This window comes from Panthera tigris, chromosome B4, assembly GCF_018350195.1.
Source record: "Panthera tigris isolate Pti1 chromosome B4, P.tigris_Pti1_mat1.1, whole genome shotgun sequence".
Taxonomy (NCBI): Eukaryota; Metazoa; Chordata; class Mammalia; order Carnivora; family Felidae; genus Panthera; species Panthera tigris.
In genome coordinates, this window is record NC_056666.1 from 40049712 (window position 1) to 40072576 (window position 22865).

At 46.1% G+C, this 22865-nt stretch overlaps 1 protein-coding gene across 3 annotated transcripts in view; it reads left to right on the forward strand.

The window, feature by feature from the left end:
* NTF3 (neurotrophin 3) overlaps window positions 1–22865 on the forward strand; it is a 66941-nt gene that overhangs the window by 11279 nt on the left and 32797 nt on the right. The window contains exon 2 of one of the 3 annotated variants that reach the window (XR_006219758.1): window positions 6255–6427. The exons of 1 other annotated variant lie outside the window; for it this stretch is intronic. The gene's annotated coding sequence lies outside the window, so the exon portion shown is untranslated. Of the gene's footprint in view, window positions 1–6254; window positions 6428–7084; window positions 7172–22865 lie in introns of those variants that run through there. One more of the 3 variants, XM_015540860.2, reaches the window with a different exon arrangement.

Sequence of the window (22865 nt, forward strand, 5' to 3'; positions counted from 1 at the left end):
TGTCCCTGCCTGTCCTGATAGCCCCACACACAGTGGGAGAGAGAGAAGTTCCCGGAAGAATCTTGGGTCCTACACAAACACAAATGTGAAGAGGTGAATGGCTTCATGAGGCGTCTGCCACATTCCTCCCCTCCATCTCTGTCCTGGACCTTCCTTCTGAAAATCTATCTTCTTGAGTCAAAGATCTCTCCCCCAAAGGAAACTGTGTGGGTACCCTAGCACTGGTCATAGCTCGAGTGTGGGATTCCCTCACACTAGAATTCAGCCTACCTTTGCTTTTATAAAGGAGCCATGTGTTTGTTTTTTGTTTTAAGTATCTGTGACTTTTTGATGGTTGTGGATTAAAGTGGGAAAAAGTTGTTTTCATCACTCACCCTCATACTCTTCTTCCCTCTTTTCTTAGCATGTAAACAATCACCAAGGAAACCTTCAGTTCATTTCATGTTCTTGTGTTGTGGTGTGTGTGTGTGTGTGTGTGTGTGTGTGTGTGTAAGGGGAATAAGAGAAAGATATTTTAGATTGTGGTCTATTAGCAAGTCTAGGAAATCAAGCTGAATGTGGTTGGATTACTGGCAGAGAGACCTCAGCTTGTCACTCTAATCCTCTGATATTTCCCTTTTACTTTTTGGCTCTTGTATGAATAGGGAACATGTCTTCCCAGCACACCCTTCGGTATTTACATCTCCTTTTGGGGCTGCTGTATAAAGTTACCGTCTGTCTGCTGCAAGTCCTGAGTCTTTTGGGGGACCACTTGTCAGAGGCACAGTCAAGGATAGGGCCATTCGAGAAGGTCCAATTTTTTACTAAAAAGGGAAAAAAATGTTCGGGGTTTGGAGAAAGATCCTGGTTGTTTTCCATGTGTTTTCCTGGAGGCACAAGGATGTCTGAGACTCTTGTCCAAAGACAAATAGTGAGCAGGGGCTACAATAGAGATAGAAAGGAAAATTCCTCCAAGAGCAGCCAGTATGGAGGGAGATCATCAGTTTGAGCCAGACAACTAGTGGGGGGACTCTCTGATGGCTTGTGATGTGATTTGTAAGCATCTGTGAAAGCAGGAGGAGATGAGGGGTAAGAGAGTTCCAGGTGAGGAAGCAGGTGGGAAAAGGCTGCAGAGAAGCTAGGGTAGGTGGTGCACAGACCAGCGTGGGATGAGGTGTGGAATAGGCAGGAGCCCACAGGGGCTCACTCTTTACCCCAAGAGTGATGGGGCACTACTGAAGACTTGGAGTCAGCCCTGGAGAGGGCACAGTCAGGCTTTTGCTTCAAAAAAGGATCACTCTTGGCTGCAATGTGGAGGATGGCTCTTACGATATAGCTGTTCAATGAAAGCCTGACTGTTGGTTGGATTGATGGAAGGATGAATGAGTGAGCGAACAAATGAATGGAATGCAGAGGAGGAGCCATAGCCTGATTTGGTCCCTGGCAACTCTGACTATGCTGGCTGGAGGAGATGATCCCAGCCTGGGAAGATGGGGGGCAGTGCACTGATGGGCATGGCTCTGACTGTGGGGAAATAGGAACTAAAGCAAGAGATCATAATGTTCAGAGTTGAGGGTGCTTGGCAGCATTTCTTTCTCTATGCATTTCCATCTTAATTGGATTCCATTTAAATCAAAAAAGAAGGTGGCTTTTGGAGTTGCACCCCCAGAAAATCTGAAACTGTGACAGTGACTTGCTCCAGAGGGGGCTGCTTGTGTTGCAGACCTTTTTACGGGTGTAAGGTAGAGTGTGAACAGATGCCAAGGTTCCTGGGTCCTGAACATCAGATCCACCTATACATGATTATTATGGGTGTGTGTGTGTGTGTGTGTGTGTGTGTGTGTGTGTGTTTCAAAGTCTCCTAAAAATACCAAATTCCACAGAACCTCTTTCAAGAGGTTTTTGCAACTTTCCTCAGCACTGGATCTGTACAGAGAGTCACTTGCAAGGTCACATTGTTCAGCTTATTATTAGGAGAGTGTGTGTGACAGTGACCCAGACAGACACTGGGCATACTGTCCAGCAGCTTGGGGTGTGGGAATTCAAGAACTCCCCTTGGTCAAGCCAAAGGGAGCCCAAGTGAACCTCAGGTGTCATCTCAAAGGGCTTTGTTCAACAGAGACAGGCCCACATTCTCGCTGTGCTCATCTCACTTTGCACATCCTTTCCCTTTGGCTCGGTTGTTGTTCTGGATGACATTCAGGCCAGTTGAAGTTGAATGTCTAGAGTTGAGACAGAGGCATCTGTATTTTTTAATGCTTGCCAGGGGATTCCAACATGCAGCCAAGATTGAGAACTCCTGGCTCACAGAACCAGCCCACTCTGCCCCATCTGTGCCCATCCTCACCCTTAGTGTGCTTGTGTGGACTTCTCACCTAGTTCAGGATGTTTAATGAGTTTGGGCTGAGCTGTCCTACTCCCTACCTATCCAACATTTGCCCCAGAAACTGGCAATCAGGAGACAGATCGCAGGTAATCAGCACATTCTGAAGTGCACCACCATGCCCCATCCACTGGAGGGGTTTTTGAGGGTGAATGGTGCAGAGCAGGAGAAAGAAAGGCCAACATTCCCAGGACAGTAATGCTGTACAGGCACTTTGGTATATGTCATCTCATTAGTTTCCCCCAACAGCCCTCAGGAGCAGGTATTATTCCAGTTTTCCACAGTGCGTTTAGGATGCAAAATGGTTTGTGGTCTCTGAATGATCCGATTTCCTGCACTGATTCTCCCTGGGAATATGCATGCCACTCAGAGGCCCTCCTCTAGGCTTAGCTGTGGATCGGGGCTGCTGATTTCTGCTCGATGGCTCATTGGGAAAGTAAGCACTTCTCTTCCCTCTGACTCTGTGGGATCCAGCCCAAGTGCCAGTCTTGGGATGAGGCTTCCAAGAGGCTCAGCCTGAGGCCCTGCTTTAACCAATGGCTTCTGTGTCCAAGAACATAGTTGTTCTCTCCCTTGACATTTTCTTGTTAGGAAGCCAGGGCTTGCAGGAGGGCCAGGTTGCAGAGGGTCAGAGAAGGAAGCTAAAAATCAAGGTTTGAAAAAATTAATAAGGTCCGAAAAAGTTACGTTTCCAACCACATATTCCTGAATTGTAAAGTGGACCATCTGGAATCATTGCAATCTCTGGGTTTCTCATTTACAAAAAGATATTACCGTGTATGCTGTCAGACATGCTGGGGCTGGACATCTAACATCCATTGCAAGTGTGTGCTTCTGGAAGCATTTTGGACTTGGGATTCCCCGACAGCAGAGTATAGCCTGAGGGTGGTTTAGGAACTATAATGAGGTGGAGTGAGCCACGCTATCCAGATGTGAAGACTGGGAAGGTGGTTCAAGGAAGGAGGTCAGACAATGGTGTGACCCTGATCTGCGGCAGTGGGCATTGAGGTGGGGACAGGCCTCAGCCTGCACAGGGCACTGCTAAAGGACTGCACTGTCACAGCCAGACACAGGCCCTGCAAAGAGCAGTGGAGGCAGAGAGCCCAGGGCCCTCTCTCTCTGTGTATCTTGTGTGTGGAACTGAAGTCATTCTTGGCAAGGTGCAGCTGCCACCATCCCCCCACCCCAAATATGCACAGCAATCACCTTCAACAGTGTTTTGTTTTGTTTTTTTAATCAAGGGACAGTAATGTTTCAAAGGAGAGAGGAGATTGATGAGCTGAGGCATTTATTTCTGGACTCTGGGCAATTTATATTGTTTTCCCAAATCCAATCTAGATCGTGTTCATAATGGACCATGAACTAAGTAGAAAGTTGACACTAGTATTGAGGAATATTAAGTACATTTGACAGTAAGAATAAAGAGTGGTCCTCCAATCTCCCCCTCCCCATAGGATTATGCACAGGAGTTTCAGGAGAAAATGCTCCTCAGGCTATTTCTGCCTTAGAGCGAATGGTGAAGGAATGTAAACCTCATTACTGCGAACTATATTGAGAACTAACATTTAAGCAACAGGACCCAGTTCTATTTCCACTTCTGTCAATCACTAATAGTCACCACCTCTTGGAGTCTTAGTCTCCTCTTTTGTAAACTGGGATAATACACCCTACCCACTTAACGTAATTAATGCGGAATTTCAGATGAGATAATGCCCAGGAAAGTGTTTTGCAAGCTGTAAATTACTTTACAAATATTTGTTATGATTTAAACAGGTATATTCTTATGCTAATAGGACATTGTTCTGTCTGAAAGATGGCTGTCCTCCAAGTCAGGCAATGTTCCTGAGCAAGAACCTGCAGCACCGGGGTGTTTGTGCAGCCTTGGGACTTTGGGAGGTAGCCTTTAGATGGCACCATAAGAAATGGAAGAAATGTTCCAGCTGTGGCTTGAAAGAATCCTCCTTTACCTCTTTCTGATGATGTCATCTGAGGGTCTAAGCTCAGGGTACCGCCATTTGTGAAAGGGCTGCTGGAGAAACAAAGTTGAGAATGGACATGCGCCAGGCAGTCAGAATGTCATCTAGGAATTTTGAGTTTATTTCAGTACAGGTTGCCCACTCCTTCTGTGAGGCCAGTCACCCAATTTGTGTACAGCTGCTTGCTGGTGTTCTACTCCCTCCACAAGGACACATCTGTATCTGCAAAATACAAGTTTCTTAACAGCACCAGTGTGGGTCTGGTTGCAGAGCTCATGGATGACCTTCCCTCCTGCAGTGGCCCTGCCCTTTCAGTTATCTTCTCATTGTGAAAATCTCCTTGAAACATCCTAGTCTCATTTTGTGGATGCAGCACCTTATAGTTTCGAGATTATGAAATATCCACAGTCCCTTTCTGATTGCATTTTGTTTTGCCCGTAATTCATTTTGTTGATTTATTTTATATACATAAAATAGAAAAATGGTATTGCAAAGAATTATGCCTCTTGCTCAGTTTTTTGATTCGTCTTTTAACTCCTTCCTTGGGTTTGAGTTTTCCCAGTACTAGTTTGCTGTTTTCTTTTCATGGTGCTGGCTTTCCTCAGAAAGGGGGTCATTTATTCTTATTGCCACTTTATCTTCTGTGGCAGATTCTACGATATTCCTTGCATGTGGCTTCTGTGCTTGGTGTCAACTTCTCAAGTTGTCTGTGGCTTCCTGAATGTTTACCTTCTTTGAAAGGGATTCCTTACAGTTTCTTGCCAAGTCTCCCTGCTTGTTTTCAAGCCCAGGCAGGTAGAAATTTATTTTAATGTATTTTCTGTTCTATACGTGGATTTGATATAAGAGGAGAATTGCAGTGGGTACTCAGTCTGCCATCTTGAAAGGGATTCCCCTCAAAGTTCTCTGAATGCTTAATATATATGCATAAATAACTTCGGGAGCCCAGCCTTTCAACAGAGGTGCAACTGTTCTCAGAGTGCAGGCCTGTGGACTGAGCGTTTACTCCCCATATTATCCATTAAAATGATCAATAAATCACGTCCAAACTGAAAACAGCAGTGAGGCACATGAGGATTCTTAAGTGAGTGGAGACAGGGACAGTCTGAAGAAGCCAGTCTCTTTTGGGCTATACACACAGTGCCTGTGCTGAATTACAGGGCAGAGCCCCTCCTTAGGAGACTCTGCACCAGGGAGGAGAGAAGCAGTTCACAAAATGCAGACTGATACAGGTGACAAAGAAGCAGACCACAATGGAGCATCCTGTTCAGAAAAGGACTGGTTGGCATGTTCCTACAAGACTCTTGCTGAGCCTCTGGTTATGCCAAAGACCATGTCTTTATCTTTGGGTAGCAATTCAACCAGGTCCTTTACATGAGTTGACAAGCATGAAATGAATTCTGCTTGTAGTTTAGGAAGGCTGGGGGTGGTTTCATAGGTGGGTCCTCTCCTGTGCCTCACACGTGCTGTGCAGCACCAGGAGCTTGGGACTTGCCTTCCAGATGAAAGGCTGCTAGTCTGCTGCTCAGTTTCCCTTCCCAAGCACAGATCTTAGCTTTTCTCTCTGAAGATCCTCTGGACTCTCCTCATAGAGTCAAAGTGTGCAGACCTTCCCTGTATAATGAGGTTCCCAATTATGTGAGCCTTTTACTTTTAATTCCCTGCATTTTCTAAGTTGAACACAAGGTTAAACAATGAAGGGCTTAGGATTCTCCAAAATGGCAAAGATTCAAATCCTTAAACCCTAGACAATTAGATAACCATTTTCTGATCCCTGAGGAAGGTTTTTAGTGTGATAATTTTGTTCAGGATTTATTTGCATATGGGGATATGACACCAGGTATCCACTGTGCTAGGTACAATCCCAGTCCCCATAGCAACTCGATAAGACAGCCGTAATTTCCCCCATTTTACAGATGGAGAAACTGAGACTCAAGAGAAATAAAGCGGCTTGCCCAGTGGAGCCTTGATCAGAAAGAAGCAAGATATCTCTGACACCCAACCTCATGGGCTGCCCACCTACGCTGCATCCTCTCTGTTCAGAACTACAGTTGTTGTCTATCTGGCTTCCATTTGTCCATCCTTTCAATAAAGCTACATACCTTTTTGTAAGAAATATATAATTTCATTAGTGAAATTCTTTTACTGTAGCCTTTGATCTAATTGTTAGATTAACTTTTGAGTGAACTTCAGAAGTCTCAGCCATTGTCTTGCCTCTCTTTTCTTTGTTTCCCACATTAGCCGGGACTTTTGTTGATGGACAATTTTGGTGATTATGGAAGAAAAGTGTCAACACACCCCAAACCACCTAACACTTGTATGTTTAAATAAATAAGGTGCAATAGAAGGCTTTCTCCATCACACACCAAATACAGTCCAAGCTCCTGGAATACGACTGCTTGTCCCTCCATGACATACTCTGTCTGCCTCCACAGGGTTTTCACAGCCATACTTTTGTTTATGTTTTTCCCAGAGCTTAGGATTTCTTTCACCTTTGTTTGCCTGGCAGACTGTTACAGCTGCTCATGCAGGAAACCTTCCCTGAAGCCCAAAACAGATCTCTGGCTTACCATTTACAGCCTTACTACATGTCCCATGAAAATATGTTGCTCATGTGTCTGTCTCTCCTGTGTATCTGTATGCATTTTGCTGGTAACAGCCTTATTCTAATCATCTTTGTATTCACCAGGACTAATTCCAGTGTTCCAGAAATGTTGGTTACACTGAACTGAACCCAAGGCAAACCTACAGCAGGACAATGGGTAACAGAATTTGGCAAGACTCTTTTCAGCGCTGCAGGATCTATCTTTGCTGAACACATCTTTGTGGGAAGGTTTGTGGTCATTTTTAAAAGCCTTCTATTTTTTTCCATGAGAAATTTCAACTAGATAACTTTAAAAAGCAGGCTGATTGGCCAGGGCTATAAAATCATGGCTTTCAATTTCTGATCTCTAGGAATTTCTCTTGGCATTAATATTGACATTTGGAAGAGCTCTGTTGGCAATAATTCTTACATCAGTATCCTGAAAGATTTTTCCATCCAAAAATATTTAGTGAGCACCTGCTATATGCTAGGCACTGTTCCAGATGTGGTAGATAGATCAGTGAATGGAAAAGATTAACTCTCTGCCTTCACAGAGCTTACATTCCAATGGAGACAATCCATAAATGCTGAGACAAACAAGCATAGAAATACTTCAAAAAATGACATTTTCCTATGGGGATCAGGGCCAGGATGGACAATAAAACAAAGTGATGTTACACAGTGGGAGAGGGGATTTTGGATTGCTGTGTTCAAGACACAGCAGGAAGGGTTTGTGTGGCTGGGACAGAGAGCAAGAGAGGCTGGCTAGATTGTGTAGGACCTCATGGGCCATTTACAGAGTTTATTTGTGTGATGAGTTGAAGCGTGTAATGAGAAGCCAGGATGTCCCCATGCCCCCAGCAAATGTGTCGGGAAGCCAGAGTTTTTTCCCCTTCAAGTATGGTGGAAAGCCACTGGGGGAGAGTTTGGAGCAGGGAATAATGTCATCTGGCTAACCTTTTTAAAAGGTTCCTCTCCTACTTGTTGGAGGGCAGGCTGGGGAGGCCGTGAGACCATCAGATGACAGCACCGTGGGTCAAAGAGAATGGTGGCCTGGACATGGGTGGTCATGAGTGAGATGTGAGGGAGCCAGAAGTTTGGGGATCTGTTTTGGGAGCAGGACTGGCAGGATTTGCTGATGGACGAGCAGTGGAGGGTGAGGGGAGGAAAGCTGTGATGGAAGAAGGGACAGTCGGAACCCCAACGCCATTGTTCTTGTGGGGTTCTGGAAGTCCCCCCAGGAAAGAGCTTGCTTTCCATGCCCGATTGCCGTGTGTGCCACCATCAGGAGCACAAGAGAAAGAAAAGAAGTCAGAATGTTCAGTATGCTTCATTTCTCTCCTCTGAAAAATGAACTCTACTCAGTGACCTAATGGGCATAAATTCTGATTCTAAAAAAACCACTCATTCGGCAGTGAGCTACTGAGTGCCTGATATGGTAAGGTATTGTGTCCTGTGCTGTGGGCAGTACAAAAATGTGTGGTTCCCCACCTCTAAGAACATATAGTACATCTAGGGAAATAAGACATCTTCGACTAAATAAAACTCAAGAGAAAGGCTTAAGGCAATGGGCATTTTGCACACGGAGGGCAGTTAGAGCTCTAAAGACTTTTGGTAGGCGATTGAGGAGACCCGTGGATCAGGCAAGAGAATTTTCTGGGCAGTAGATGTGGATGGCGCAGTCAGAGGCACAGAGGCGGGGAAAAGCATGGAGTGTTTAGGGTTTGACCAATGTGCCTGAAAGAGAGAGCTTATGCAAAGCAGTAATAAAAGCTGTGTCTCAGGGTAGCTTCCTCCTCTCTTGGGCAGTGCGGTTTGGGGGAAAGGGCCTATTGCATCCCCTTATGGCTTCCCTTCCGTTTTTCTGTTTTTGGTTTGCATTATTTCCCCCCTTAGAGCGTTCTTTGAACTTTCTGGAAACTCCTCTTGGGGTCTTCATCTGTTCCTAGTTTAACACAATGCACCAGCTCACAGGGTTCTGTTTTATAGGTTGTAGTGCTTGAGGTTCAGTGTTCCCGAAGTGTTTCTCTGTGTTCCACACTAGGTTCATGTTGTCACCCCAGTCCCGGGAAAAGAAGGACATAAGTATAGCAGTGGGGCCTCGGGGAAAATCCTAGTACTTCTGAGTCCTGAGTTAGAGCCAGAGCTCTGCCAAACCTGACTTCACAGAGAAGAGGAAAAGCACTAACAACAAGTATCCTCTCTGATGTCAAGTGCAAACAAATCACTTAGCTCCTCTGAGGTCCACCCAAAATAAGCTACTGGTCTGTGAAACTGCAGGATAATCCATCTGGTTTAAGCTGTGCGTTTAGTTACTTAAAACATTCTTGCACATGCATATGCTGGGACATGTACATACAAACACACACATCTCTTTGTGCCCCCTTCTAACTTCTGATGACTTTTCTCCTCTCCAGGAGGCTAGAATCCAAAGCTTATAAAATAGACTTCTGGAAAGCTTTTCCTCCTGCCTAGCCAGGGCACCATTTCTTTCTTTCTTCACTGGCCATTGGCCGAGTGGTTGGGGCATGGATCAGAAGCACCCCTGTATTCTGGGAGCTCATTCCCAAAGTCTGGATGGAAATCTGTACTGTGGTCTGTAATCTGGCTCCACCTGGCTTTGGGCGAACTCCACTGAAGTGTTCGACCAATCTCATGACTCCCAAATGGCCATGTGGACTTAAGGGAGCAACAGACCTCCTTTCCTCTTGGCCTCTGCAATCCATAGACTTGGGGAAGAAATGATGGCAGACCAGCATGGGAGCAGGTGAAGTTCCCTGGGTTGTGTGCCTTCTGTTAAATCCTGAAGTGGGAGAAACCAAAGGGCAGATATTATCTGTATTAAATGATGATAGAAGTGATCAGGGATTCCTCTGACTTCTTATGGGGTTGGATAAACCCCAAGTGAGAAAAATTTTGCTCTTTATTTCAGTCACTAAGAAACTCAAGACCTTATTACATGATGATGGTTTAATGTTTCCTCCATCGCTCGGGATGAATCCCCTTTGCTTCTGCAGTTTCTGAATGGTTGCAACCATTTCTTATCATTCCCTGTGTCATTACTCAGACAAGAGGAGTAAATTTGGCTCCTTTAATCTCAAAATAGTGGTAATTGTTAATATTTATTAAAGTGGGAATCGTGTTCAGTGTCATATGTGTGATCTTACGAATTCTCACAAGTACTCAATGGAATAACTATTTGAATATCCCCACACCATTTTGTAGACAAGGCTGCTGAGGCTTAGACAGGTTTCTCTTCATTGCTCTTAAGATCATCTGAGAAACTATGTATTTTCCTTGCTTTCCCTAATGTATTATCTTTTTTCCCCAATTATAAGTAAATTCCATGTGGAACAGGGCATTTTTGTATCCTTGCTTCACTGCTCTATCTCCAAGACCTGGAATATGACATGGCAGATGATAGTTGTTCAGTAACTATTTCTGAAATTACCACATAACTCACCTAAGGTTAAATGGCTCAGAAGCAGTGGCACCAAGCTTAGAATCACTCTTCTGATTCTAGAGTCTGTGTTCCTAGCCACTACATCACACTGCCTTCTTGTTTATTTATAGATAATTTCCCTTCTGTTCTCCCCCCCTCTAGCACCTTTCATTGTAGCTGAATAAACAGCACATCTATCATTTACTAGATGCAGTAAGCAACAGTCTCCCGCCACATAGACACCCTCATCCCACTTGACCTCCTGAACATGATCCTTCATTGAGTCCCTATTAAATCAGCAGGTATCGTTAACATATTTATAGTTCTTTTATCTAATTAGAAACACAAAACAATTGTCTCCTTAATTCAGAATTTCTGTTTTTTCTCTAAATTAAGATCAGGGCCAAAAAAGTACCATGGAGTTGATTGAGGCTGCTTGGAATTCCTTGGTGCACCTGGTCGGTGGAAAGTCTCATCAGACAGACAGCTAAAAATGACAGCTAAAGCTTTGGGACCCTCCCAGAAGTAGTTATAACATACAACATTGTCTTCTGATTGTGAAATAAGTACCTGTTCCAATGCATGTGAACTACAGAGAATTAGGAAAATGTTAGGATAAATGAGGAAGACAATTTTTAGTATATATCCCTTGCAGTTCTTTCTCTGTGTGTGTGTGTGTGTGTGTGTGTGTGTGTGTGTGTGTATGTTAATGTATCTCTGTGTGTATGTTTCTTCTTCTTAGTAAGGGAGCTCTTCACACCTTATAAACTATTTTTAAGTGGCATTTTTCCACCTCTACGTATTGTATGTATTTCCCCATGTCTTGAAGTATCCTTTGTAAGATGATTTTCCCTGTATAATAGTCCATCATGCACTGTACCTGAACCATTTCATTGCTGTGGTGTATTTTCATTTTAGCCACTGTTTTTATGCCACAGTTAACCATATTTTTATGTTTTTATGTAGATTTTTATACACATATCTGTTTATTTTCTTAGAATAGATTTCTGGAAGTTATCTTTCTCAGCTTAAAGATGTTAACATTTTTAAATTTTGTAAATTATTGTTTTATTGTTTATTTTTGAGAGAGAAAGAGTGCATGAGCAGAGGAGGGGCAGAGAGAGAGAGGGGGACAGAAGATCTGACATAGACTCTGTGCTGACAGCAGAGAGCCTGATATGGGACTCGAACCCACAAACCATAAGATCATGACTTGAGCCAAAGTGGACACTCAACCAACTAAGCCTCCCAGGTGCCCCAAGATGATAACTTTTTTAAATGGTGGTGATTAAAAAAATTTTTTTTTAATGTTTATTTTTTTTGAGAGAGAGAGAGAGAGAGAGAGAGACAGAGATTGCAAGCAGGGGAGGGACAGAGAGAGAGGGAGACACAGAATCTGAAGCAGGCTCCCAGCTCTGAGTTTTCCATGCAGAGTCCAATGTGGGGCTCAAACTCACAAACTGTGAGATCACGACCTGAGCCCGAAGTCAGACGCTTAGTCAGATGCTTAACTGAGCGACCCAGATGCCCCTAAATAGTGGTGATTTTTAAAAGGTTTATCAGCCCCTAGAGGGATCTGAGCAGCAGAGGGGATCCTCACCCAAGCCCCATGTCCCTACATCACTGGCTCCTGCCCCCAGGAGCAGCACTAGTGAAGAACAGTTTGAATTATGGGAAAGACTGTCACCTACCCTTTGCTCCGTTAGCTGGATCTTTCGGGCATATGTGTGGTCTTAATCTAATTTTGGATTGCTCCTCTTGTCTTCTGTCCCCACCCCACCTACCACCAAAGAAGCAGGGTGCAGGAGCCAGGCCAGCTCCATCACTTACTAGTGGGGTGACCTGAGCAAGATACCTTGCCCGCCTGCCATCCCCAATTTCCTCTCCTGTAAAATGGGGCTAATAATCGAACTACCTCATCAGATTGTGTGAGGATGAAACAGCTGAATCCTGTAAAGTGCTGCAGACAATTCCTGGCACACAGGAAGCTCTTAATAAATGGCGATTTATTAAATAAGTTTTAAGGTGGATAAACAGACTGTCATTCTCAACATCTGTGTCCATATGGTTTTGACTTAATTCATAAAGTCTGTCAGGAGCATGTTCGCACGGCTGTGTGTGACTTGCTGGTGACTTCCTCTCCAGTCCCTGTTACCAGCTCCCTCCTCCCTTTGAGTGTTTTTCTTTCCTTCTCTCTCCCCTCCCCCTGGTCACCTACTATTTTAAAGAGTGTGGACTTCTCCCCACGTCCCGATCCAGCTGCGTGTGCATGCTTCTCCTTCCCATCCCTCTTGGGCTCGCCCTCCTTATCAGTTTGTTCCACTTCAGAACCTGGCCGGCAGCTTTTCCAGTTGACTCTGTGCACTGCATGGCACAATCACTCTCCCTATTACTTAGAAACCTCTTGGATCTGTGTCGAGCTGGATTTGTTCTCCCAGCAGATGTGTGGGTAGTTAGATTTTCTTATCCCGTTCGCCTAGCCTCATGCCTCTTCCGGCTCCCCCACTAGTTTGGGGTTTTTTGCCAGCTGACCACAGACCAGGGACATCTGTCCTGAAGCTCTCCTCTCGCCTGCCCACCTGCAGTGGCATGTTGACCGAGGACTTCCTGGAGTGCCTGCGTAGAGGGAGGAAGGTTGGGGACATCAGTTTGAGTTTCCTAGACACGTTCTGGGAGCTGTATGGATCCACGACATATACGTGATTCAGCTTGTGCTCTGTGGCACCTTGACAAAAACTCAACCTAAATTATCTGTTGTGGACAACAGAGTGAGGCCCTAGGGTAGGGCAGGCAGCTGAGAAGACGACTACCTGGGAAGTACTGTATGGGTTTTCTTGGGTTGCCATAACAACACATCACAACCTGGGTGGCTTAAAACAACCAAGAACTTATTGCCTTACTGTTCAAGAGGCCAGAAGTCCAAAATCAAGGTGCTGGCAGGGCCGTGGTCCATTTATAGGTGCTAGGGAAGGAAGTGTCCCATGCCTTTCCCTCAGCTTCTGGTAGCTTGATGTGTCCCTTGGCTTGTAAATGCATCACTCAGATCCTTAATCTTTGCAGGGTATTCCGCATGTGTGTTTTCACCTTGTCTTCCCTCTGTGCAGATCTCTCCGTGTCCAGATTTCCCAATTTTATAAGGGTACCAGTTATATGAGGACCCGCTCCAGTGACCCCATTTTAAATTCATTACCTCTGTAAAGACCCTATTTCGAAATACAGTTGTATTTTTGAGGTGTTGGGGATTTAGGACTTTAATGTATCTTTGGGGGGGACACAATTCAACCCATAAGAGGAAGGAAGGACGTTAAGGATTCACACTCCTCCACACTTTCATGCTGTGAAGAGTAGGCTCTGTGCAAATATTCAGCCAGTGCTTTTCAGGATTACGATGAAGCGGGGTAAGACATTTGAGCAGAGTCTCTGGCTGTCTCACCAATAGTTGAGAGCTAAGGAGGAAGGTGTCTTGCCTTCCTTGTCTCAATCCAACCATTTTTATTTTCAACATGACTCCTGTCTCCCTCTTCCACCAATTTGGGAGTTTCTAGGGTCCACAGAGAGAACGCACAGCGGGAGGCCAGCTGGTAGGGAACAGCAGGACGTGATGGGGGTCTGGGAAAGCAGAAGGTGGAGGTAAGTGTGGAAAGGGTTGAGAGAAGAGGAAAGTTCAGGGAGTGAAGCACCAGATTGGTGAGGAGGTGGCAAAAGATTGCCTGAATTCTTGTCCCAGTCCTGCCACTAGGCTGTGTGCCTTTAGACTAGGCGTTCAACTTCTCTGGACCTTGGTTTCTCCATGGGTGAGATTGGGAGGTAGATGGCTGCTCCCTAGGGCCCCTTCCTGGCCAGAACAGAACTCTCAATTAGAGCCTAATAGGTGGAGCAAATGGGAGCTCTTGGCCCCCTGCAGAGAGTCCAGCCCCTCTTCCTGTGGAAGTATCTTCACAGCAGAGCTGCCCCACCCACAGGGTCACCCAGTGCTTTTTTAAACAGCTCCCACTTCTCTCCTCTGCCCCCCTCCCCCACAACTGCTGTCTCTTTCCACATGTAAGCTTGCTACTCCTTTTCATGATTCGCATTACTCTCTGACTGCACACATCTGTCTTCGATCGTTGTCAGCTCTGGGAGGCTATGCCAAGCTTCTTGAACACAGCCTGCGACTGCCGGGGCTCTATCCCATGCTTTCACTGGGAGCTGAGTGGAAGAAGGTGCCTGAAAGCTGGGATGGGGCAGCAGTGCCGGGCCTGGCTCCAGGTCCCACTGCAGATGTCCTGCCCTCATAGGTTAAGTGAATCTTAGGGCCATGATCACCTGTTTAGCTCTCCTTTACGTGCACGCACACACACATACACACACACTGCCCTGTATTCACAGGACCCTAGCCCTGCCCATGCCGTCCGATTTAGCCTGCTGCATCCTGTGTATGTTTCTATGGAAGATGGGGAAGGGGAAGTTAGGGATGGCTCCGAGAAGTGAGTGTCTCGCTTAGGGGCACCCAGCAGAATAAGCTGCTGGCCCCCAGATGCTGATGCAGGAAGCTGGCCCTGTGCATCCTTCTGTTGAAGCCCCTTTCGTGGTTGGCAGGGATGAGCAGGGAGAAGGGTCAGGAATGAAGGTCAGTGGGAAGAATTAGACGGTCTGCAGAGTCTAGGAAAACAGAACCAACTCTGGCACACACGGATCATAATTTCCCACCCCAGACAGGATACATGTCAGTACTGGGAGTAGAGAAAAAGGAGGGGTGTGGTCCCACTGCAGGACAGGCCAGCTGTTTTCTTGTTGATGGTTTCTTCCTTCCAGTGTCCTGGGAAGTCCACAGTCAATGGGTGGGCTGTAGGTCTGCAATGGGCATTGAGCTTTCTTAGCAGGGATGCCGTGGGCAGTTTGCACAGGACAGTGCCTGGTGATTAAGTGCCACTAGCATCTTCCCTCTTCCAGTCACCATGACACCCAGGACCACCTCCACACAGTCCCAAATGCCCTTTAGGAGGGGCTGTATCAGCCCTTTCAGAGAATTACGTTGACCAACATTGATTAAATGAGTGCAAAACGAATGAATGATCTCCAACTTTTGTGATTTTGCAACACACTTCAGCTTCCTTTTCTCACTGTAGAAACGTACTGAACACTGGGAGCTTTGGAACCTTCAGCCCTAGGTGGAACCTTGCCAGCGTTATTTAATCCATCCCCCTGCTGCTGGGGCTGACTGGACCCAACTGCCGCAGGCAGGGCTGCCGCTCGCTTTTCAGAAAGCTCTCTGTGCAGAGGTGGTCTAGGTTGTTTCGTTTGTGCCCCTCCTCCCCGCCCCGGCTGTGAGCCTGGGGAATCCACCTCTACCCCTCCCCCTTGGAGCCGTGACTTTGGGGTCAGAGCTCTGGCATTAGTCAGCTAAGTGTCTGACTGTTGGAGGAGAGGTTTGTGTAAGATTCCCTCCACAGCTCAGCCCAGATGGGATGACGAGGACCAGATTCCATTTCTGCGCTCTGATATTTGCCAAGAGTTTCACCAGGCTTCCTGAAATAGACAGGGAAGCAGAGCAAGCTTCCTTAGGTCAAGTGATTCGGGTCCAAGTTTATCAGAGTCCTTGAATAACTGCTGTGTTAGTAGCACGAGTGTGCCAAGCATCCTGGAGCCACTGGTCCAGGAGAAAGGGTTGCGGGAGGAAGAAGGGGTCTGCTGAGCGGCCTTCCCATTGCCACCCACACACACAGTCCCGGGGCCAAGGCAGTGTCTGCCCGGGTTTGCTCACCTGCGAAAAGAAGAAAATAATCATCTCGCTACTTTCGCTACATGTACGGAGTGAGAACAAAGAGAAAATATTTATGAAGTGTTTTGAATTCCAGGAACTGTATAAATTGATGGCATATTAAGATTTGAGGTCTGCACGATCAGAAGTTAGAAATCAATCTAATCTAGTCATTGAGTGCCATTGCCAGGAAGTTCCTGGGGTCTCTGAACTAGAGGCTAGGCCCCCAGGGTCCCTCAGGCCACCAGTGTCTTTCTCCCCACTGTGGGATTTCTCCAGTCCAGTTCCTGTCTTGATTCTCTCCTCCTCTTGACAACCTCAGCTCTTCAGTAGGGTCTCCATTTCTGCGGTTTCTGTTCAGTGCTCAACCTCACTGCAGTCTGGCTGTCACCACTGACATGCCACAGAGCCTCCTCTGGCCCGTGGCCGTTGTGTCACTAAACCCAGTGAAGAGAGCCAGCCTCGTCTTGCGTGGCCCTTTTCCATGCTGTCTTCTTTCTTGAAATCCTGTCCTCCTGTGATACTTTCCTTAGCTGACTTTTTCTCTTCTGCCTGACCTGGGCTTTCCTCTCCCCCCACACTCTCCGCAGCCAATGTCAGGCATTCGAGTGGCTTCTCCTGTCTGCTCAACACTGACTCCCAAACACACGGGAACTTTCTCTGAGGCTCCAGACCCATGTATCCAGCTGTCCAGCAGATACGCCACCCAAATGGCTTAAGGGTACTTAACACTCAGTGCGTCTTAAATTCAACATGGGCTCCCATGTGCTACAACCCTGCTCTACCTCCAGTGAATGTTCTCCATTGTTTTCCAGCTTAGTAAATGGATCTACCTCTTACAGCATTTGGTCAAGTCAGAAGTCTGGGGGTCATTCCCAGCTTGCCCTACTCTCATTCCCCATGACCAGGCACCCTCCACGTCATCCTAATTCTAAGCTCTGAATTATCAAGTTTGTCCCAATCTCCTAATTTCCACTGCCACTGCCCTAGTCAAAGCCACTTTCATAACTCTCGCTATTCACACTTTGCAAAGCTAATTGGGCCATTTTTCCACTTGAAATTTTATACTGGTTCTCCATTGCTTCTGAGTCCTTATCACAACTCTCAAGACTGTTCATAACCTCCCTTCTCTTTATACGTCCTTTCTCCCTCTCCCTCTCTTCCCCTCTCTTTCTCCTCCTTTTCTCTCTTCTCCTCTATCCCTCTGCCTCTTCCTCAGCCATACTGGATTTTGTTGTTCCTCGGAAGACAAGTGTGCCTTTTTGCCTCTGAGCCTCAGTATTTAGGTAATTGCTCCCATTACCTAGAACAATCTCTCCCTACCCTCAGTGCCTCTTGCCTGATTCTTATCACTCTTCAGGTGTCAGCCTGAGCATCACTTCCTTTGGGAGTCTGTCCCCAGTCCCTTGTCTTATGCTAGGGTCCCCTGCTACATCCTCTCATATTTTTCCTAACAACAGCATTTCGTATTCTAACCACTTGTTCAACACCTTTTTACTAGACTCAAGACTTCCTGGGGGCAGGAACTATCCCCATTTGTTCATAGCATCATTTCCAAACACACCTAATGCAGTACCTGACTTATGTAGTTGTCAAATGAATAGATGAGTGAATGGAAGGTATTTATCCTGCAGAAACCTGGAATGGGATCTGAGGTCGGGCCTAGGATTTAGGAATTCCCAGAACTGTGACTAACCCTCATTCACTCTGGCAAACATTTACTCTGTGCCACACAGCCAGGTAAAAAGTTGAATGAGATTTAATCCCTTCTCACAAGGAGCTTATTCCTTCTTTGAAGCAAGCTCTGAAATGATTTTGGCAGGTAGACAAACTGGTCCATCTTTCTCTGTGACCAATGATGTAGGAAAAGGGAGCATGCATGCGCACACATGCACACACACACACACACACACACACGCACATACACACACATCATGCTCATACATGGACATGCCCAAACCCTTCTTCTGTTTTACAAAATGGTAACTCACTTTTCATTGTGGTCTCTTGGCATGCCATGGGAAATCCCATCAACCTTCAATCTGGGGAACCAGGTTTGACTCTAACAGTCAAGTTTGTAGCTCAGTCTTTGCTGATTTCCTTCCTGTCCCCATTTCTCATTACTGAGCACTCTACTTGCTCCCAAAGCAAACACCTGATTTGGCGCCCCCCAAACTGTTTTTCTCCTTTCTGTGCTTAGAGTTCATCATCTCTTCCTTTTCCGGATTCTCAGATGGGATGTAGTCAGAGGATGGAGACTGACCACACCCATCAAGTTTCTTGGAAGCTCCCAGGAGGCAGCCAGTCCTTGCTGGTGGGGGAGGAGGAGGCTTTGAGAAGCTCAAGGCTCAGTGCCTGCCCCCAGGCTGCTCAATTAAGGACTTGTCTGCCCTTAGTTCTCAAAGATGTTGCTGTTTTCCCCCCCACAGAGTGACATCCGGCACTGGCTCCTGCCCTTCACACCTCAGCAAGAGGCTATTTCCCAGAAGTCTTATAAGTGATTCCATCCTCATTGGGACTGTTTTCTATTTCAGTTATCTTCAGGGAGGAACATACGGATTGGATCTTTGCCTAGCTGTGAAATCTCATTTCCATTTCTTTACACCTGCAGTTGCAATATGAGAAAGAAAAGACCAGAGCTCAGCTGATGTCCCAGACCCAGGTTATCAAGGTGCTTTGGGTTGTTTTCCAGAAGGGGCCGCAATCCTAGAGCAGATCCCATCAGTAGGGCCTTTGAGGGGACACCTTTCTTCATCTGCATCCTCTTCAGGGTGTCTGGCTTCTCGTTCTGTCTTCTTCACACGCATGGGAGCTCAGTCTGAGCACTTAGTTCACGTCTTTACAACTGACATTAGTCATCCCAGATGCTCATTCCAACTTGCAGTTTGTCCTAAGGGGCCAGCTTATCCTCTTGCATTTCCCCTTTCCTGATCCCACTTATCAGTCCCCCCTTGGGATCTCATGGAAGCAGAATTGGTCACCACAAGGCCAACCACCCAAGGGATTTCTCCATCTTTATATGTTCCTTTCTACCTCTACCCATGGCAGACTTGGCATATAATAGTTGAACATTTAGTGGTCATTCCCTCTCACAACCCGGGACACCTTCTTAGGGACAACAAAAGAGGGCAAGGTCAACTCCAGTGCCCCCACCCCAGATTGAACCTCATTCTCTCTTCTTTCTACAATAAACTGGATCAGAACCAGCAGCCCTGCAGGAGTACATTTCTTTGTCTCAAAACCAGGCCCCAGAGAGCATTTGATTCCTTGGCAGAGAGGTGTAGGCTTAATTAATTTTTCTCTTTTTTCCTTTGAACTTCTTGGAATACATGCACATACTCACATTCATGCACAATTGGGTGTATGAGAATTTTAATGGCAGGTGGTGTTAGCAGTTCTTTCCCTCCTGATACAGACCAGGGTTTCTCCATCTGGACTTTTTAGCAGGACCTAAGAATATTGACTTTCTAACCACTTGGATTTGGGTGGAGTGAGCAGAATGGGAATGGGGGAGAAGGTTCAAGGGGGAAATGTGCTTATATATAAATCACATGTGAAGGGAGTTTTGAAGTCATTATTGCTTCAGGATGTGTGAACTGTAATTATTTTTTAAGGTCTTGATTTGCCCAATGAGCATTTCCCAGGGTTGCTGCTCCAAGCATGACGTCTTTGCTATCAGGGGGTCCAGCCTGGTCTGATACGAGTTTAATCGCTTTAAAGGGGGCCCAGGGTAGGATCCGGTTTCTCCAGGCTCTCAGCTGCGGTCAGTTCTGCCTGAAGCACAACGTCCAAATGACTTCAGTGATTAAGACAGTGGAGCTAAAATGAAGAAGAGACATTTTCCCCCTCTCTTCTCCCTTTTTATTTTTATTTTTTCAATGGTTGGCTGCACAAGGCAGTGAATCACTTTTAGACTGGATGGCTATTGATCATTAGCCTTGCTGTTTGTACTCCTCAGCTCCCTGCTCAAAACAGGCAGTGCTATTTTGCCTGCCCTTGGAAAGTGCCTGGTCAGCTGCCTGTGCTCTGCCTTTTGGCCCCCGTGTGTAGTCCTGCCTTCTTGCCATCCTCCTTCCATGTCCTCACACACCCGACTCTCCTGGACTCCATTCCTCACGTTCCATCAGCTGTAGCCCTCAGTCAGTAATGGTCATTCCAGGGAACAATTGTCAAGGGTCATGTAAAACATGCCACCCTTAGTGTTTTGAGAATGTTTTCCATCCCCAAAGGGCCTTTCTAGATAATGAGGAAGGTCAAACAGGGGCAGCCTACAGGAAGAAGCCCTTAGAAGGGAAATCTGTGTCCATAAGCCATGCTGATCTGAGACTTGTTTTCTGGGCTAGCAACTTAAAAATATGGAGAACTTGGAAGACTTGGGAAAAGAAAATTAAAAGAATGTTGAAAATGTTTGAGGGGTATGTGTATGGTTAATTGTTCAAAAGTTGTGGTGGGGAATTAGATTTGTGTTAAAACTTTGTATCAGGGTAACTAGGTCATTCACTGAAGTATGCTTCAGTGCAAGGGTGACAAATTCATCACACACGCTGACACTCTCTACTTTTGCTTATATCAGACCTCACTAATCAATCACAGCACTCCTTACTATCATTCTCTTGCCCATAGCAGACATTGCTAATCAATCATAGCACTTGTTCCCACTGACTTTCACCAAGTCTTTCAGTCCTCTATACAGGCCTTTAGGTAGCCATATGTATCCATCAACTGGATTTGGAACTTAGATTGAAACCCACTGAAACCTCTCATTTAATAGAACATTAGGCTCAGAATCAAAATATCTGAATTCTAGTCCCTGACCAATAACTTACCAATAATTAATTGCTAATAATGTTTGTCTAACTTCTATAATAAGCAAAACATGCTCACCACTGAGGTCTGAGGTCAGGATTAAGTAGGAGAACGTATAAAGTATAAGATGGCGTATGTGGCGGGGCCTAGAACAGCGCCTGGCACAGTGTAAGCACTCAGCACATGATAAGCAAACATGATTTGAAGTGGCACAGGCACCACGTGCACCTCCCAATGTGTGGAACAGAGAACGGTACTTCTTTCCCCCTTGCTGCTGCTTTTGTGTCCTCAGGGAGGGCACATGGAGGACAGCTGGGCCCTCTAAATCTGCCGCACTCTAACTTCATACGCACAGGGCTCAGGAAATCTCTCTTTCAGGAGCCAATATAATGCTCCCTTGTTGCCCTGGGAGGGCACACTTAACACCCACGTGTCAGGACCTGACAGGTCAAGTGTGTGGCCACGTGCCGTCACCAGGCCTGTGTTAGTACTGGGCTCTCCAGGCATCTTCCCGTGACTGAAGAAAGCACCAGCAGAGATCTCAGTAGAGATCTTTATACAACTGGTTGACATGGATGAAGGTGGCAGGAGAGGGTTTGTTGGAGGAGGTGTCGCTGTGCTAACCTCATTCCAAGGTCAGATGACTGCAGAGTGGTATGCAGGGCATCCCCAGGAGTAAGATGATATCAGACTGAAATCCAGATTTGCCTCCAGACTGGGAAGGAAGTATTTGCAGAGCAGCAACCTCAGGGACCATTCTTTGAGCAAATTGGGCCCTTGCTATCATAAATTTATGCATCCTGAGATATTGACGTCTTTAAAATGCCCTCTCAAGTTTACATACATATATATGTCATATGTAATGCATGCATTTTACTTCTTATCCTACTGCACTGAAAAAGGCAAGCTGAGTAAACCTTTTCCACGTGGCTTCAAATTCTCGTTGGATTTTGACTCATCTTTCCATTCAAAATTTTTTTTTAACATTTATTTATTTTTGAGAGACAGAGACAGAATGTGAGCAGGGAAGGGGCAGAGAGAGAGGGAGTCACAGATTCTAAAGCAGGCTCCAGGCTCTGAGCTGTCAGCACAGAGCCCAATGCGGGGTTCAAACTCATAAACTGCGAGATCATGACCTGAGCTGAAGTCGGATGCTTAACTGACTGAGTCACCCAGGCGCCCCTCCATTCAAAATGTTTTTAAGTTTGTTTATTTTGAGAGAGAGAAACAGAGCACACGAGCAGTGGAGGGGCAGAGAGAAAGGGAGAGAGAGAATCCCAAGCAGGCTCCGTGCTGTCAGCACAGAGCCTGATGTGGGGCTTGAACTCACGAACTGTGAGATCATGACCTGAGCTGAAGTCAAGAGCCCGATGCTTAACTGACTGTGCCACCCAGATGCCCATATCTTTCCATTCAAATATGGGTGCTCCATACCAAAGGTCAGTCAAGGGTTTTCTGCCCTTTCTTCTGGAATGAAAGAGACAGGACCTAGATTGTTTCATCAGGTCAAGATTCAGTTCAAGTGAAAAAAATACTTATTGATCACCTAAGTGTGTACTAGACAATGTAGGGGTTATTGAATGCCATAAAAATGTTGTCCCTGCCCTTACACAGCTTAAAAACTGTCATGGGGGGTGGGGGATAAAGAAATATACAAAGGTCAGGGCAAAATAGAAAATCTAAAGACATCATCGAAAAGCCTTGGGAGGCAGATGCCAAAAGGCTTTGTGGAGGAGGTCAGCGATTGTAGTCTTTGGGATCAGTCTTGCCTTAGGGCACTGGATGGGTGGGCAGGGATGCTTGGGGTGAGGCAGTAGGACTGAAAGGCAGAAGGAGCCCCCAGAGTGAGGCTGCACAAATAAAAAGCCTTGATGGGTACAGGTTGCTATGAGGATGGATTTAGACAAAGGACATGGCCTAGGAGACAACATGCTCTCTTTTGCGGAGGTTGGATT